The sequence below is a fragment of the Myotis nattereri genome (assembly GCF_964212035.1).
Source record: "Myotis nattereri genome assembly, chromosome: X".
NCBI classification, from domain to species: Eukaryota; Metazoa; Chordata; class Mammalia; order Chiroptera; family Vespertilionidae; genus Myotis; species Myotis nattereri.
In genome coordinates this window covers 138,687,320-138,692,433 of record NC_138078.1, presented here as the reverse complement: position 1 = coordinate 138,692,433, position 5,114 = coordinate 138,687,320, and positions in this window count along the sequence as shown.

Below are 5,114 nucleotides of genomic sequence, written 5' to 3'. Positions count from 1 at the left end.
CACCAGTCTGCATTCCCACCAGCAGTGCACGGGGGTTCCTTTTTCTCCACATCCTTGCCAGCACTTGTAGTTTGTTGATTTGTTGATAGCCATTCTGACAGGTGTGAGATGGTACCACATTGTCACTTGGATTTGCATCTCTCAGATGTGTGGTACATCTACATAATGGAATACTATGCTGTAGTAAAAAAAGAAGGACCCAGAGACAGAGAAGCATCGATCAGACCATCAAACCTCAGAGGGAAGGTAGGAGAGGGTGGGGGGTAAGGAGGAGAGATCAACCAAAGGACTTGTATGCATGCATATAAGCCTAACCAATGGACACAGACAACAGGGGGGTGAGGGCATGAGTGGGGGGTAATGGGAGGATAAGGACACATATGTAATACCTTAATCAATAAAGAAATTTAAAAATAAATAAATAAATCATTCAAATATCTAGCCATAGTAGAAAAATAGAAATAACACTCTTCCACACCACCAAAATACATGTCCATATCTGAGTTTTTCTTCTTATAAGCTTTAAAAAATAATAAAAACAACACTCATGTCCTTAACCCTTCAAATGAAGCCCAGATTATACTTTGTTCCCTAAAGTTTCTGTTGATGTTGTAGCAATTAAGATATCATCCAGAAGGAAATTTGTTCCAGAGCAATGAAGGCCCCTGCCCAAAGCTCAACTAGGTCTTTCTTGGGAGCTCTCCAGAAGGCTGGTCTGAGTGGGTTTGGCCTCCTTTCCCTCCACTGGGACACTACAGCACACATGGATAATTTCATATCTCTCATGAAAGAAAGTATTGCTTTTATTATTACTCACATGCCATGGATCTTCAGAACCTGCTGATATTGGAACAATCTAGATGTTGGCTCTGCGTGTCCCTTATACTATTAACTTAATGCTGGCTACACAATTATTCATGATGCTCCCATTATCTATTGGGCCACAGAGGGACATCAGCTTCCAATTGACTCTCAGACACTGTTACTCTGATTTGTTGATGATGGCTACAAATGCAAACCTTTCCCAGAGTATGTAGGAAGATGTAAATGATAAGTGGTTTTTGTCCTGGTTATATTAGAGTTACTGTTTGGCATTTTATAGCAAAGATGTAGAACAGCACATCTTTCAACAATGTCCTCTTTTGTGCTCCCTAGGATGTAATCACTGCATTCTTAGAATGGGATCTCTTTTTTAAAAAATATATCTATTTTTATTGATTTCAGAGAGGAAGAGGAGGGAGGGAGGGAGGGAGGGAGGGAGAGAGAGAGAGAGAGAGAGAGAGAGAGAGAGAGAGAGAGAGAGAAACATTAACAATGAGAATCATTGATCAGCTGCCTTTTACATGCCCCCTACTGGGGACTGATCCCACAACCCTGACATGTGCCCTGATCAGGAATTGAACTGTGACCTCCTAGTTCATAGGTTGACATTCACCACTGAGCCATGCTGACCAGGCAGAATGGGATCTCTTTTTATGTTGACTATACCCCTGCATTCCACATACTGCCACAAGAAGGGAGAATAGGCAAGGGGCCCATTGGCAAATCTTGAAGATGAGTTGTTCCATTCATGTAAAAAAAAAAAAAGTCTGTCCATCTTCTGGCAGGCTCAAGACCAACCTAGGAGAGCACATAACCATATTGATTGAAGGTAAGAAATAATATTAACTGCAAAGTTCCGTTGGTCATGCAGAGTAATGGTCTCAAAGCCCTCAGAAGAGATAGGCATGGTCACCCCCAGAAAACAGCTTGACAAATGGCATGAAGCCTGCAGAAAGGGTGTAGTGATGCTCTGGGTGCCAGCAGTGTTGGCTTGGAGAGAGGAGGTACACAGGATAAATGATACCTTCCACCACTTTTCCTCACCATTGAATGTTGTAGATAGGATGTGTCACCAAGGTCTGAATGTGCACACATGGTACAAACCCAAGGGTCAGTAGTGGATCATCAGGAGCCCAGAGCCCTGAACTCATTCTGTGTCCATTGTGAATATCACATAAAAGCATATCAGCATCATTATGGCTTCTTAATCTTGCCCAATGCAGTGAAAGAAATGCTACGCTGCCAGTCAGTGGAGGTATCTTCTCACTAGGACTCACACTTATAACCAAAGCCTAGCCATGGGACCTTGGGAAAATCTATAGGTATGATACCTGGGATTCCTTGTGGCATCTTGTTATCCCCATGTGAGGATATAGGGTCAGAGAGAAGAAATAAGAATTAAAACCCATGAGAGCCCTCGTTCAGGCTCGGGGCATTCTGCCTAAAAGGAATTGCTGTCTCTGGCTGGTCCCAGGCACTAGTGGGAAACATAAAATATCATAAAGGTGCTGCAAAGCCTGGAGCTTTCTGATGCATGGAACCAGAGTAGGGCACTGCATGCCATGGACTAAGAATAGTATTGGATAAAGTGATGGAACATTTGAGGAGCTAAGTTGGGGAAGGGGAAAGTGAAGACAAGAGGAGAGACCCAATGGATAAGAAAACTGAAGTGTCTGGTTAGAAGTACTGAGAGAGTTGAATAACTGATATACTGGAAATAAATGAATTAGCAAGCTAGAAATTGAAGAAGTCGGGTAGTAAGCCTCATGAGTTTGATTTCAAAGGTGGAGTAGATGTGAGTGATGATAACTTCCAGATGAGGGGCTTGAGATAAGGAGGTCAGGAAACTGAGGTCAGGGTGCTGGTTGGATCATTTTCACAGATGACAACGTCACTCAAGATTATGGACATTTTGGAATGTAAAAGAAGACCAAGAGAGGGGCTAGAGCTTTTAGAGTATGAGAGGAGGTAATAAGGAGGGTAGCAGGGCTTCCAAAAGTTTCATATCTCCAGGTTAATGGTTCTAAAGAGAAAATAGCATCTTCCATTCACTCATTTAACAAGCAGTTATGAAGTGCATAAGATATAATATATAAACAAAGCATTATCATTTCTCTCCTATTCAATGTTGTACTTGTGAAGTGCAGGGAGCTAATTAAATGTTAAATCACTAAATAAATGTCAGACACACTATCAGTGCTCACAATTTTAAAAAACTGAATATAATGCAAGCTACTTATAGTTTAGTAGGGATAAAAAATATAATACTCATATTTATTAAAACCTTAGCATAAACAGGGCATGTTTCCCTACATTGTATCTTTGGAGCCTACCAATCATTCTGCATTGTAGACAAGGAAGGGATTATTATCTAATTTTTGCACATGGGAAAATCAGTTCTGAAGCATAAAGTGACTTGCTCAAAGCCACAAGATTTTATAAGCATCAGTGGCAGGATTCCAAGTTTTCTCTTTCTGCCATTCGCTTGACTGGCATCACTTTGTCACCCTATGAAATACCCATTTTTCAATGCCATGAACATCACATTTTGGGAGGACTGTCTGGATTTGGATTTCTCTCCTCTTTTCCTCCATAAAGCAATTGCCTTGAACACTCTCTACAGTCACTTCTCTCAGGAGGATTTAAACAAGTACATCATGTTCCATTCAAGAGTAACCTCAACATTCATTCAGAAGTCTAGAAAGCATACAGTAAAATTTCCCTGAACTCTCTTGCTTTGCGTTTCATTTTTCTTAAAATTTTTTTATACTAAATTGCCCCCAGTTAACCACACATGGTGCATTTAACAAAGTGCTGGCCACAGAACAGGCATTGAGAAAGCACAGGCTCTAAAGGTTGCGAAGCAACCTATAGTATTTAAAAAAAGAAGAAAAGAAAAAAAAGTAAAAAGAAAAACCCTGCATGCTCATAGGAAAGTGTGCCTTTCACTGAACCAACTTTTTCCTCTTGCGTTTTCCTGAATCTGCTTTCAAACTCTGTTCTTTGTTGCTTTACAAAAAAAGATTGTTTCTTCATTAGCCTTTAAACCGTGCTGATAATAGGCTCTGGAATTCCTTAAGAGCTGTATGGCGGAGTTGGGAATGAGGCCAGTGGACTGTTACACTATTAACATTTTACTATAGCAATCTCATTCTTGTTTTGTGTTCCCCAGTAATTAATATCCTATAAAAGCAAATGATTCACCAATATCTTGGTCTGATATTTCCTGTATGTTTTGGTGAAAAATCCTAAGATGTGTTGTTGTCTGTCCAAATAGGTGAATTCTTTTTCTAAGTTTCAATTTTACACTCCAGTGTCACTTCCCAAGTGGGTTTACAGAGAATTCTCCAAGGACGATGGGGGTTTATTTGAATAAGCAGTCTTGACACTCTAATAAAACGTTCATGGCTGGCCTGCTGCAGTGGCCTTCACACTGGACTGCTCTTCTTCATCCTTGGCCCCAGGTGCACCTTATGAGTTACTTTCCAAGGATAACTTTTGAAGGCTCCCCACTGCCTAGAGCCTGATTTCTGGGCCTCATCCTCCGGAAATTCTGTTTCTTTGTTATGGGGTGGGGCCACAACATTAGTAACAAAGAAACAGAATTTCCGGAGGATGAGGCCCAGAAATCAGGATTTTAAAAAGATTCCCAGGTGATTCTAATGTGCAGCCAAGGTTGAGAACCACTGGCCTAGAGAATGATATATAATTTTCTTAACTTGGCTCATGGGGCTCTCTCCAAACTGACTCGCAGCAAGGTGGGAAAGTAGATGCTAGTTCAGCCCCTGCCGGGAGCCCTGGGGAGTGAGGCCCTCAGGCCTGCCCTGGGGACTCGGGGGTGAGGGCCTCAATGTGGGGTTCCGGGCTCCCGGTTCACAGAGGGAGGGTCCCAGGACCTGCAGGCCTCACGGTGAGGCCGTGGGGGGGGACAAGGTGACTCTAGGCCCAGAGCAGTCAGTCCCGGGAGCCCCAAGGCGCGGGGGGACCATGAGCGGCGAGGCCTGACTTCCGGGTCCTCCGGGTCTGAGACCCTCGGGCGGCTCCGTGTCATGGCGGCGTCTCAGGTCCGCAGAGGGGGTCCGGACCTGCCCGGGGTCAGTGTGGGGACCCTAAGGGAGACTGGGGTCCTGGACCCCAGAACAGTGTCCACCCGGCAGGCCTCCGGGGGGTGGGGGAGGGGTGAGCCAAGCATTGTGATTTGTGATTTCTGCATTGGGTCTGAGAGACACGGGGGTTTGGTAGGAGGAGCAGGGCTTCAGGCAGCACAGGGGGGACCCCAGGTCCCGCTGCTG